This window comes from Equus przewalskii, chromosome 5 (assembly GCF_037783145.1).
Source record: "Equus przewalskii isolate Varuska chromosome 5, EquPr2, whole genome shotgun sequence".
NCBI lineage: Eukaryota > Metazoa > Chordata > Mammalia > Perissodactyla > Equidae > Equus > Equus przewalskii.
Window position 1 is genome coordinate 58,800,388 of NC_091835.1, and position 14,402 is coordinate 58,814,789.

The 14,402-nt window shown below is 39.2% G+C and overlaps 1 pseudogene; it reads right to left on the minus strand.

The window, feature by feature from the left end:
- Positions 1 to 1,777: 1,777 nt before the first annotated feature.
- LOC103561031 (glyceraldehyde-3-phosphate dehydrogenase-like) lies at positions 1,778 to 2,763 on the minus strand (annotated as a pseudogene).
- Positions 2,764 to 14,402: the final 11,639 nt, after the last annotated feature.

Consider the following 14,402-nt stretch of genomic DNA (forward strand, 5'->3'; position numbering starts at 1 on the left):
ATCTCACTCATCTTGGAACCTGGAGTAATGTTGATGTCCTTCCACAAAGTGATATATGAAAGCAGATGACTGGCTGCCATGGGGATTTAAACAGCCTATGATAAATAAATATATATGTTCATATTTATATTTCTCTACTCTATAGTTCTCTTCTGAAAACAGAATTTGAATGAAGTTCTTCAAATCTTTCATGTTTTCATACATCCTTACTTTCTCACATAGTGCTATCTCTGAAAGGAATGCTCTCCTTCCTTCCTTACTCTTTTTTTGACACCTATCTGAATTATATTTTTCTGTTTTTTAAGGCTGAGCATCTGTGGGAAGCTTTCTCTAATATGAGGAATAAATGAATCTGGTTTATGAGTATTTTTTCAGGTGCATCAGTTTTCTTAAAAATTTGTCAGACAAATGTTTTTATTTTCTATAGTTAATATTATCAATGACCTATTTTATTGAATGATTACATATCAAAGACTCTCAAAGATTTACAGGAAGGTTTTTTTTGTTTAATCAAGTGCAGCAAGTGCACTTTCTATAGCAATAAAGTAAATGGTTGAAGTTTGGACTCTTCTATTTTATACTTGCAGTAATTCATTGATTTAGTAGCAAATATTGTGATGATTTAGAATTTTCTTTATTAGTAGGTCAATGTAAAACCTAGAAGAACATTAATAAAAAAGACAAAATGCAGTTATAAGGTCTTCTTATAATAATAGTCATTAGTCCAGTTTAGACTAACAATTATTTTATGCTTGGGACAACTATAGCATCTAGAAAAACCTTCTGAGACACAAATAAAAGATGTCATGCTACATTTACTATTCTTCAAAAATTTCATATGTGAAGTAATTGACATATTACCTTCCTGCAGTACTGAAAAAAAGAAAATAGTAGCAGTCTCAAGAAGACCTATTTTATATCAAGTGTAACGCTTCTGGATGTAAACGATTCGTCCTACACATAGCGTTTAAAGTTGCTAAAAGAGAAAGGCAGTTATTTGGACTAAGGTCTTAGTGCTCCCATTTTCACAACATGCTTTCAGATTTATCCTTACACATTAATAATATCTCCCAAAGCAGAGATTTAATTATACTTTCCAAACACAGAAATAAATTTGCAAGCATACCTAAAACTATCATAAATAATTAAAATTAAATTTTATTCTTCAAAATAAATGAAGGAAGCAAATTTGTGTTGCTGTGTCTTGATTTAGTAACATGGAATTTTTTAATCACTCATTTGCTAATCAAAGAAATATTATACTCTTTTATGGGATATCCTTGGGTTCTAGTTTACTTCCTTATTTTAATAAGACAGGGTACATTTTTCATGAAATGTGATTTAAAATGGCATTACAATCAACAGACATTTATCAACTATTTACTGGGAGCATATCAAGCACAAGACTCATTACTCAAGCTTTACCACACTGCTTTCTAGACTGAATTAGCATCAGAATCTTGGGTGAATGTCATTGCACAGAGTTGGGCAAATGACTTAACGATGTTTCCTCGGACCCAATCTATTCCCATCTCCTCAAGTAGTCCCTGATGATTTTATTTATTTACTTTTTTGCCTAGGTACAGAGTACTTTATTGAGGGTACACGATAAGGAGGGCCCCCTAAGTCCCTCCACTTCTTCAATTGGTCTGGGTTGGAAATTGTGTCAAGGATGGAAAATTCTCAGTGTGGTGGGAGTTAAGGCAAAGTCTTCCTAACAGCTGAGGGCCTCTCTCTTTCTCCCTTGCTCTCGCTGCAGCTGGTGATCCAGGGGACTCTAACTTCTGGAGGCCGTTTGGACCATAAGGACCACCACCCTGTTGCTCTAGCCAAATTCACCGTCATTCCAAGAAAAGAGCTTGACAAAGTGGTTGCTGAGGGCAATGTCAGCCCCAGTATCAAAGACAGAAGAGTGAGTGCCACTCTTAAAGTCACAGGAGACAATTCAGTCCTCAGTATAACCCCGGATGCCCTTCAGGTGGTCCTCCAATGCATGCTTCACCACCTTCTTGATGTTATTGTATTTGGCAGCTTTCTCCAAACTGCAGACCAGATCCACAACTGATGCATTGGAGGTGGGGAAATATAAGGCCACTCCAGTGAGCTTCCCATTTAGCTCAGGGATGACCTTGCCCACAACCTTGGCAGTGCCAGTAGAAGCAGGGCAGCCCCATGGCCATCACACCACAGCTTCCCAGAGGGACCATCCATGGTCTTCTGGGTGGCAGTGATGGCATGGACTATGGTCACGAATCCCTCTATCATGCCAAAGTTGTCATGGATGACCTTGGCCAAGGGGGCCAAGCAGTTGGTAGTGGAGGAGGCACTGCTGACAACCTTGAGGGAGTCGTCATACTTCTCATAGTTCATGCCCATCACAAACATGGGGCATCAGCAGAAGAGGCAGAGATGATGACCCTTTTGGCTCCACCCTTCAAGTGGGCCCCAGTCTTCTCCAAGCCAGTGAAGACACCAGTGGATTCAACAACATATTCAGCAGCAGCATCACCCCATTTGATATTGGCAGGATCTCACTCCTTGAAGATGGAGACAAGCTTTCCATTGATGACAGGCTTCCAGTTCTCAACTTTGACTGTGCCATTGAACTTGCCATGAGTGGAATCATCCTGGAACATGCAGACTATGTAGTTGAGGCTAATGAAGGAGTCGTTGATGGTGACAATATCGACTTTGCCAGTTAAAAGCAGCCCTGGTGACCAGGTGCCCAAAACAGCAAAATGCATTTACTTCAGCCTTCACCATCATATCTCAGGGAAGTGGCTTGCACTGCACAAGAAGATGCAGCTGCTTGTCAAACAGGGAGGAGCAGAGAGCCCCAGCGACTTTAATTACTTTTCTCCCTCCAAACAAACATAAGTGATATTAAATCCTATGATATCTCCCAGCTCTTTTTTATTTATTCATTGGTTAAATAATTATGGAGGGCTACTGTGTGTTTGACACCACGTAAGACACAGAACATGTGACCTGCTGTCAAGTGTTTACACTATAAATAATTTTTCACTGATAAATAATTTTAGCAACACGATAAATACACTATCTTAGGTAGATTTACAGCAGTAACAACCTCAAACAACGTTTATTTCTCATTCACATTATATGTAGACAGCTGTGGGTTGGCTGCTGTGACTCGACTCTGTGTATTCCCATTCCAGAATCCAGGCTTAAGAAACAGTCCCTGTGTAGAACCTGACACTCTCATGGCAGAGGGAAAAGAGTGAGAGTAAGTTGGGCAGTAGCTTTGGATGCTTCTGCTTGAATGTGATATACAGTTGATTCCCATTATTCATGATGGTTACGTTCTACAAGGTCACCGCTAACACTGAATTAGCAAATACCAATTTGCTATTCATCAACCAAAATGCCATTTGCGTTATATAGCTTTGTTTGCTAAAGTCCTTGTAAAATAAGCCAGTCTTATTATTATCGAAAACTTGTTCTTCCAGGTAACCTTATCCTGCATACTTCTTAGCATGAATTTAAAAAGTTTTATTGCACATCTTTCTGATCTGGAGCACCTGCCTTACCTGCAAGTTTATTTTTCAAGGTATGCCACCTTTTGAAACGTATGATCCAGACAGCACCAGCTGAGAAGGATTTAAAGTTTTCCTGACCCTGGTTAAAATGTGCCCTTTAACACAGCCGTCCCTAATGGGGAAAGGGTTCCTAAAGATAACTGAGCCAGAAGGGGGGTCAAAAATCCTTATTTCTTAGAGGCAACAGCCCTCTCTTTCTCAATGAAAAATATCCAGAGATTCAATCACCTAGAGAAGCTTCTTTTCTAATGAACAAGTGTAGCTGAAGATTTAACGAATTGATGAATTATTGGTGCCCTTAACCTGTCTCCCAGTAGCTTCACTGTCTGAATTCAGCACAGTAAGAGAGATCAGGGTGGGATGGAGGGAAGAATATATGTGTTCATGTTGTTCCAGGTTAACAATAGTAGCTAATTTTAATTGAAATAATACCATTGGTATTCACAGGATATATAGGCTTTTGAATGCTGCCTTGGTAACTCATTTATTGTTAATATACGTTATAAAAATTTTTTTGACATCTTAATACAAGCCAATAATAAGTTGGAAACCATTAGGTTTATTAATGATTGCTTACACCAGGGATTGGCAAACTATTATCCATGAGGCAAATCCTGCCTGCCACTTGCTTTTGTAAATAAATTTTTATTGGAATACAGCCATGCTTTTTTGTTTATGTATCGTCTATGGCTGCTTTCACACTACAACAGCAGAGTTGAGAAACTGCAACAGAGACCATATGGCCCACACCGCTGAAAATAGTTACTATCTGGATCTTTACAGAAAATGTTCATCAACCTCAGCCCTATACTTATGGAAGACATATAAAAAAAAAAGACAGTGAAATTATGAGCAACGAGGTTGGAAAAACTAATATCCTTCCACAGAAATTCTCATATTTCCAGAGCTTGCCTAGGTCAGTGGTGTTGAATGTAAGTTGATTACAAAGCTGCACAAGCAACTGGTGAAGGGCATTTGGGAGAAGCGAACATTCTACATTAAGGAAAGCATGTAATATTTTAGTAAAGTATTTTATATCAAATTCAGAAATAATATGTTTATGATTAGGTTAAGTGGAATCAAAATATTTTGATCAATCATATAGCACATTAATTACCATTGGTTCAACTATTTGACTTTGGTTCATTAGCACATAAAAAGATTATCAGGAGACTTACATTTCTGCTCCTGGAGGATTATGCGTAGAATTGTACACCTAAAAGAAGTGAAGTGTATTGTGCACAAATTATGTCTCAACGAAACTAATTCATTTTCCAAAAAGGATCCTATATCTGCATAGACAGTTTAAAATATAGCAATTAACATCAGTTTTATAAGTAAGTTTTTCAATTGCCAGTAATATTGCTGTTTAAGTTAAGTGACAACAGGACCCATGATACTAGAGGACCAGAAGTAAAGATTCAGTTTCTCTCTACTTCAAAAGCAAAGTTGCCTAAAGAGCTGGTTACAAGATTTGTCAGTTGCACTGTAAGAATATCGCCACACCACTTGGGAACAAGACATGCAGGAAAGCACTGGCCGGGATAGCTACCACACAGCAGAGAGAAGGAACTCCTTCAACCTACACACAGATTTTGGGGCTGCTTCTGCCTCCTTTAAGCTAGGAGATGTCCATTTCCGAGGAACCGGTCAGGTTTCATTTTTACTGCAATGAACCATCTGCTAACGAGTTTGCAGAGGTGGAGAAGTGGAACTCTCACCAGCCTCTCCCTGTATCGCAGAGTACTCACATTCATGAGAGAAAAAAAATTCTGCCACTCACCAAAAAGCCACATTAGTTTAGGCCAGCTTGATAAGGGATCTTCCACTCACGGAGCACTGAATTCTCAAAAACAAAAGAAAGGGCACATTTTAGATCGAGTGTTGAACATCATATTAAATGATGTTGGCCAAAGGGAAACAAGTTCTTAGATATTTATGACATTAAATTCTTAGGTTACCAGGTTAAAAATAAGTCACCTTATGCATTTTCTGGACATAACACAAAAGAGGTTTTACTTTGAGTTAAATTTTCATTTATTAAAAGGTAATAGAGTATTTTTCAAACTACATATGGCAAAAAAGTCAGTTCTTTTTAAATAATATTCCAATCTATTATGGATTGATAATTCTGTAAAATACAAATAAAAATGAATTACTGGAAGAGTGAAGTGAAAGAAAAAACAACAACATAAAATATAAGCCTTTTTTTTAGTACGAAATTCTACAGACATAAAATTACTCTGTCATACTGCTAGAAAAATTTCTAAAAGCTTATCTTAATTTCTGTACTTACCTGGTCACAAACCAGTCATATGGCGTTCTGGATGGGCACTAGTCAATAGATGACATTTTTGAGCTAATACATTTTCAAAATAAAATAAACTTAAAAACTTACAAATTTTTCTTAAAAATGGGCACTATCCTTACCAATCTTTGATTCCTGTTCCCCAGATTTAATCATCTTCAACTCTCTAAGCTGTTCCTCCTGACACTGACATTTATAAATTAAAATAATAATATGTATACATTACTATTTCTTGATTTTTTTAATATTAGACACCCTCCATTGACTTCATACTGTGAAATATGAGGCTATAGTGTATTTGCATCCTCCACTTATATTCTTCCCACACCCTTCAAGGAGAGGTCTAAAGGAATTTTGTTTAAAGTTATGGAATTGTTTAAATACAAGAACCTGACTGATACACTGAAAAGAAAAGAAGGATGACAAATACCCAATGTCGCAAACTAAAAGGGTAACTGAAATACTTTATATGGTAAAATTTCAATTCTCTCCCAAAATGGTTGTATAGATTCAAAATAATACTAATTAAAATAGCAACTGGCTTTTTTTGGTTGGATTAATAAAATGTAAATGGATATGCAATATCCAAGAATACCCAAGATATTCTCAAAGAAGAACATAGTGGAGAGACATACTCTACCAGTTATCAAGATTCATTTTAAAGACACAATAAGACAGTGTGATATTATAACAACTACAGACAAATACAGCAATGGAATAGAACAGAAGGCCTAGAAGGAGACCCATGCAAATATCGGCCCTTGATTTCTTGATTTGACGTAAGTGGCACTGCAGAGCAGTGGCAATAAAACGGTCTTTAAAAAATGTTGCCAGGACAATTGTTTATTTTCGCGGAAAACAATTAACTAGATCCATTCCTTGCATGATGTACTAGAACCCATGAGAGCTGGATTGTAGAGCTAAATTTGAAAGGCAAATAATTGAAATTCTACAAAACACTATAGAAGTATGCTTCATAGAATTCCATAAAACACAAGAAGGATCTTCTTGACCCCAGCGTGTGGGGAAACTTCACAGATGGAACTTACCATCAAGGGAAATACTGAGAAATTTGAATACACAAATTTAGCAGTTTTCATAATTTTTTTAAAAAGTGAAAAAAGCTGGAGCCGGCCCAGTGGTGCAGTGGTTAAGTTTGCATGTTCTGCCTCGCCGGTCCGGGGTTCGCCAGCAAATCCCCAGTGTGGACCCATGCACCGCTTGTCAAGCCATGCTTTGGCAGGCATCCCACATATAAAGTAGAGGAAGATGGGCACAGATGTTAGCTCAGGGCCAGTCTTCCTCAGCAAAAAGAGGAGGATTGGTGGCAGATGTTAGCTCAGGGCTAATCTTCCTCAACAACAACAACAACAAAGGGAAAAAAGCCACAGAGAGTGGGAAAAGACATTTTCAAAACATCCAGACCAAAAAAAGGTTCGTATCAGGAATATAATAATAACTTTTATAAATCAAGAAGTGAGGCAATCAACTTAATAGAAAAATGGACAATTGACTTCATAAATGAGAATATTCAAACGATCAATAAACATATGAAAACATGCTCCTCTTCATTAGTCATCAGGGAAATGCAAAACAAAACTTCAATGAGACACCACTGCATATGCACCAGAATGGATACAGTAACAGCTGACTTTATTAAGGACTGACAAGAATACAAAACAAGAAAAGCCCTCACACACAGCTTAAAGAAGTGTCAATTGCTACAACCACTTTGGAAACCCTCTGCAATATTTAAACTAGAAAATATTGATGAGCCAGCAATTACAATCCTGGGTATATACTCTATAGAAATGTGTGTTTGGGTTATATAATCAAGCCACATGCGTGCACGCACACAAGGGTGCACCGTGAACTGTAAACTCTAGTAGAGGTCTGCTTTTCCCTTGGGTGTCAAAGGTCTTCCCTCAGTGTTCCTGCTCCACCCTCAACTTTCAGCAGTCCTGCACCTCAGAGGCTTTTCTCTCCATGCTTTGGCCCCATCGCAGCAGTAGACCACTGGTCACTCAGTGCCAGGCCCACAGTGGGCGGTGAAAAGGTAGGTTCAGTGCTCCTGGTCCATCTGTGGGAGGCAGGCACTGCATGTCTGGGCACAAGGGGTGGGTTTTTGCACTGTTCCTGTTCCTCCCAGCCATGGTAGTCACACTCTGCCTTGCATCTGTGGCAGCGCCAGAGAGAGGGAGGATTTTCTTCCTCTCCCCTGGTGGCAGCAGCCCTCTGCTTTGAACTGGTGCAGTCCACTGGGCCCAAAGGCCTTCCTGCCCCTCCAGTGGGGCACAAGGTTTTTACTTTCATCTCTCTCCGCGAACCAAGGGGCCTTTGTCTGGGGCCTGGGGTGGAAAATTCTCTCTCACCTTCCCCAGAGGACTAAGCCTTTCATGTCACTTGATTGAAGGGTCCAGGAAAGTGTGCGATGAGTTTCATTTGTCCCCAGGGCTGCCAATCACCCTCTGCACATCTGTCAGTCTCTCACCTGTCCCCTCTGTTTCTTGCATGATGACATGGCTGTTGTAAGAAATCTTCAATACAAAAAATAATAGTAATGACTTATTAGTATTGAAAGTAATGAACTTTAAAAATTACAAACAGGCCATCCTGAGTGGCAGTCTTATTAGGCAGATATTTGAGTGCTGATCAATAAACAAGGCTAGAACATCACTGGAATCAGGAGAGGAAAGATAACAAAGGGTCCTGATTCTGTGGAAGTTGTCAGCACCCTCTAGTGGAAATAACTTTTGGAAAACTTCCTTAATAACACAGACCCATCTCAAAAATTTTTCCCAGATGTATTATCAGTCATGGAACCCGGCAGTTACAGACACTAAAATTTTGAGACAGTAATAAACAATGTAGTATTCCATTTTATTATATTAAATAATTGTAAATTGTTTAATAGAGTTTGCTCCCATTCATAAAAGCAATGCAAAACAAAACAAGACTAAAGGAAATTTGAAAGGAGAGAAGGGATCAAGGAACAGGAACTACCCCCACAGTGTCTCCACTTTGCCTGGTGAAAATGAAATCTAAATGAGGGTTTCTGCATTTAAATTTTATTAATGAAAATTCAGGTTATCTCTATTCTCACTAAATTAATATTATACAAATAATTGAACAACATTTTGCACGTATGCCAAACTTTCAACCAACGCAGAGAACCAAATGATGAGCCTGAGGATACCCTCACATCTTCTTCTAACTCTGCCTCTAAAACCAAAAGGAAATAAGAAAGCTGAAATGCTCTTTAGGATTTCAAATTAATTTAGATGAGCATTTATTTTCACTGTATCATAAACTTCAGTCCAAACTCTGAAATTTTAAAATTATTAAGATGATATTATTGTGTTTATTAAAAATGTAAAATTGTAAATTAAAATTAAATCAATGTCTTCCTTTCTAATTTTTCACTTTGGTTAACTTGATGGTGCTGCAATTTCATCAATATAACAGTGCAATTCATTTCATAATCAATTTATGATTCTCTTAAATTTTATGTAGTTTAAGGGCAGAAGCCTTTGTGAAGTTCCTTTTCCCTGGAATGTTTCTCATTTAACTGGCAGCAATAGCTGTAGGACAATTGTTCCAGCTATCCGTTTTTTTCAAACAGCACTGTTCCTCTTTGCATACAAATTTTTTAAGAGAAAAATTAGATGTGTCTAACATGAAAAGACACTTAACATCACTCATCATCAGGGAAATGCAAATCAAAACTACACTAAAATACCACCTTACACCTGTTAAAATAGCTATTATCACTAAGACTAAAAATAACAAATGTTGGAGAGGGTGTGGAGAAAAGGGAACCCTCATACACTGCTGGTGGGAATGCAAACTGGTGCAGCCACTATGGAAAACAGTATGGAGATTCCTCAAAAAATTAAAAATAGAACTACCATACGACCCAGCTATCCCACTATTGGGTATCTACCCAAACAACTTGAAATCAACAATCCAAAGTAACATATGCACCCCATGTTCATTGCAGCACTATTCACAATAGCCAAGACATGGAAACAATCCAAGTACCCATCAGCCGATGACTGGAAGAAGAAGATGTGGTATATACATACAATGGAATACTACTCAGCCAGAAGAAAAAGAGAAATTCATCCTATTTGCAATAACATGGAAGGACCTAGAGGGAATTATGCTAAGCGAAATAAGCCAGTCTGAGAATGACAAACACCAAATGATTTCACTCATATGTAGAAGATAAACAAACACATGGACAAAGAAAACAGTTCAGTGGTTACCAGGGGAAGGGCGGTGGGGGTAGGCACAGGGGGAGAAGGGGAGCACTTATGTGGTGACAGTCAAGAAATAATGTACAACTGAAATCTCATATTGATGTAAACTATTATGAACTCAATAAAAAAAATTGAAAAAAATTAGATGTGTCTGAAGATGAATACATAAGATAGGAAAATATTAAATTGTAAGTATTGAAGTTCCTCCTCTCCACCTGCTGAGAAGGAAGGAGGCTCTACATTGCTTGGTGACGAACTTTGTGTTTCACAGTACGGTAAAGCCTGGAGACGAAGAATTGGAGAAGCCAAATTCCTCTCCATGAGAAAAAAAAAGATGAAAAAATACAAAGAAAAGATCTTAGAGGAAAAAGCAGCATGGGTGGCTAGAGAAGCAAGGGCAATGTGTAGGACTGCAGTGTTCTCAAACTTTGTTTTGGTTCAGAGGCAAGTGAAAGAGGACTGAATAAGAGGAAGGGTGGTACTTGGACTATCACTTCAAAGCGAGAGCGTACTTAAGCAAATTTCTCAGTTACTCGAATTACATCCTTTAGGGAAACTCACTGTTCAGGCATGAGCGTTTCACACAGAGTTAAAGAAACATAGTGCTTTGTGAGTTCATCAAATTAGAAATGTCAGACTTCATCAGGATGGGCTAAGTTTAATGGCAGTCATAAATGCAAAATCTTAATGGCTTAAACCAAGAAAGATTTATTTCTTGTGCACACTATCTATCCTTAGAACTCCAAGAGATATGGCCCACTTTTGGCCATAATTTCTTATATCATAATTCAAGTAGATAGCACAAAATAAAGGACTTAATTGATGTTCAATGATGATGGAATTGCTCATCCTAGTGATGACTCTTTTTCACAAAATAAACATTTATGGAAAATTGGAGTTGAAATTCTTAGCGGAGAATATAAGGTGAATATTAATAGTGATTCAGTTTTAGAAGATAAGCCTAATAAAATACAACTTACTTCATTAAAATACCCAGAGGTAGCTATTTTATTGGGAGGTCTTGATTTATTAGCAGGCCTTGCAAAAGCATTTATAGGTTATTGGAGATGGGGTAATCCCAAAGCAGACAAGTGACAACAACTTCATGAATTTGTAGATGGTAAAAGTAATTCGCCAACAACCTAGTGGAGTATTCTGTAAAGACCTGTATTGGCGGGGCTGGCCCCGTGGCCGAGTGGTTAAGTTCGCGCGCTCCGCTGCAGGCGGCCCAGTGTTTCGTCGGTTCGAATCCTGGGCGCGGACATGGCACTGCTCGTCAGACCACGCTGAGGCAGCGTCCCACATGCCACAACTAGAGGAACCCACAACGAAGAATGCACAACTATGTACCGGGGGGCTTTGGGGGGGAAAAAAAAAAAAGCAAAAAAAAAAAAAGACCTGTATTGGGCCAATAGGATTTCTTAGCTTTCTTAGGTGACATATTTCACACTGATGGTTTCCAAATATGAAGATTATTCTTCAGTGGTTTGAGATGGCACCCTGGAATCTAGTTTTTTTGTTTTTTTTTTAAAGATTTTATTTTTTCCTTTTTCTCCCCAAAGCACCCCCGGTACATAGCTGTGTATTCTTCGTTGTGGGTTCTTCTAGCTGTGGCACGTGGGACGCTGCCTCAGCGTGGTCTGATGAGCAGTGCCATGTCCGCGCCCAGGATTCGAACCATCGAAACACTGGGCCGCCTACAGCGGAGCGCGCGAACCCAACCACTCGGCCACGGGGCCAGCCCCTGGAATCTAGTTTTTTACAAAGTTCCCCAGCAGATTTTAATACAATTAGTCTGCAATGTGGACACTTAAAAAAAAAAAATGAAACCTGTATTTTCAATTTGGTGCATGGAAACATAAAGGGGTAGAATGTAAATATAAAGTTATTGGGACTAATGAGCAATCAGTTCAGTATAAATTGAAGATTATTTTAAACCATAAGGCTATGAGGTTATTTTATTACTCTTGGATTGATGTTCTAATTTCTACCCATGGTTCTGTCACTAATTTCCTATGTGATTTCAGGTATATCACTTACTTTTACTTCAGCTTCTTCTGACAAACGAAATCAGGTAGATTATTAATGAAGATCCCTAGCAGTTCTAAAACCCCAGGTTTCCCTGAAACTTTCCAATTACCTTAAAGGGGTGGTGGGGTATATATAGGGGTCAGATATTTGATGTAAGCTCTTGGTGGCAATTATTATGAAAAGAAATGTGGAGCATGAATGTCTGGCTTTGTTCTCTTACCTTCAAAAAATGCCAACTATTTCCAGGGAAGGTAGTAGGCTGCCGGGTATGGACGAGGGCAGGGTCGGAGGGAGACCGTTCAGGACATGCTAGCCCAAAATAAGGCACCTTGGCATACTGGGTATTTCAGGCTGAAGGAATGTGAGAAATGGATGTGCAGGAAGGATTTTCTGATCTTTCCCTGAAGCAGGTCATAAAACCCTCATGTGAGAGGTGCCCTCCCTGTACCTAGAGGAAAGAAGCATCACTATTTCTGACGTGGAAGGGACACAGAGGAATCTGAACAAAGAGGCCTCGCTAAGTTTCCTCCAGTTTGTTACACTTACCTCATACCTTTTGTCCTATCTTATCCTTCCATTACTTTCCACTCTTCAACAAACCTAGCATAAAAACACTCAGACTGCACCATTTCTCCAGGTCATCATTTCCTTATGAAAGCTCCTGTGTCACATAAAACTTATATTAAATAAATTTTTATAATTTTCTTTTTGTTAATCTGTCTTTTGCTACAGAGGTTCCAGTTGAGAACTTAGAAGGGTAGAGGAAAATGATATTTTTTCTCCCCTACAGTATGTGTATCACAGTTGAGAAAGTCATGGGGTCTGGGGCCAATTACTCATAGATCATATCAACCTCTTGAAAAATGAATTATCCGCACATGACCTCAAACAGATAAGCACAGTGTTGACTCAATAATAAAATGGGAGATAATAAGGAAAACAAAACTAAGCATCACATCTAAGTAGGTTCCAGACATAATTTTTATGCCAGCAGTTTAAATACCTTCCCATCCCACCCTTATTTATCTTGTATCCCTCTTATTAACAAGCAAATAGCAGAGATTGAATAGGGAGGCGTCAGTTTAATTTGACAAACTTGCCTAAATTGAGAGTCTGAACTAGCTTTGACCCAGAGAAAGAGCTGAACTGAGAACCCTGAGGTTTGCAAGTCTAAACAAATCCTAACTGCTTTCTGACGTATTTCTGCCAAAGACAAGTTGACTGAGGTTACAGAGAGATGGTTTTTCTACAAAACATTGCCAACTATGCTCAAGGCAAAATTGCAAGACAGAATTTATTTTCGGCCTTCTTCCAATGCTTTCTCCCACCTCCTGCCCCTAACCCTCAATACAGGAAATGTGCAAAGGCTACACAGCGCATAAAAGTCTACAGATTTACGGGCTTAATATGTGAAAGCCATTTTTGGGAACTACAAATATACGTGATACATAGTGTCATCCATTAAGACGCCCATGTGTATGATTTAGTGGGGAAGATAGAATGCTGCAATGGAGATATTAACAGGAACAATCAAACTCACAGGCACAGAGAAGACTTCCTTACCCCAAACACCCCAAATTCTAAAACAATCGCTTTCCCCAACTCCCGCAGAGTACTGTGATCTGGCTATCACAGTGCACTGTTACTGTCGATTTAACTAAATCCCTTTTGAGAGTATCAACATTTTGAAAGAGTTCCCTTTTAGCCTAAAAAATGTTCTAATTAGTGAAGTTCATTCAGCAGTGAAGGGTCTCTCTGGAGCTTCAAGTTTTAATCTGAAAGTCTCAATCTAAGCTTCCACCACCAACGCTCCCCTCCCACCGTTCAAAGTTGATGAAATCAAACGCCTTGAAAGGAAGGTTTTAGTAATTCAGATCACTTGAGAAAAAACCAGAAGTAACGGTGGGGTGGGGGGAATGCGCTAATTTTTAGAGCTTGGGGATTGTAAACGTGGAGAAATGACGCCACCTCCTGGTAAAGCTCGGGAACGAGCAGTCGAAAAGCCGCCTGCTACGGTCCCGCTAAACCGCTGCTTTCATTTCAAAGCATCAAGCCACGCGTCTCCGGCGCCCGCAGAGCCCCGAGACCCGCCCCTGTCGGCCGCTCTGACCACTCAGTGCGTCCCGTGTAACGTGATTGACAGGGCAACAGCCCGGTCCGTTACCTATATTCGTCACTTCGGAAACAGGGACCCGGTCCTTCCGGAAGCTCAGGGTCCGCGCTCTCCCAGCATCCTTTGCCTTC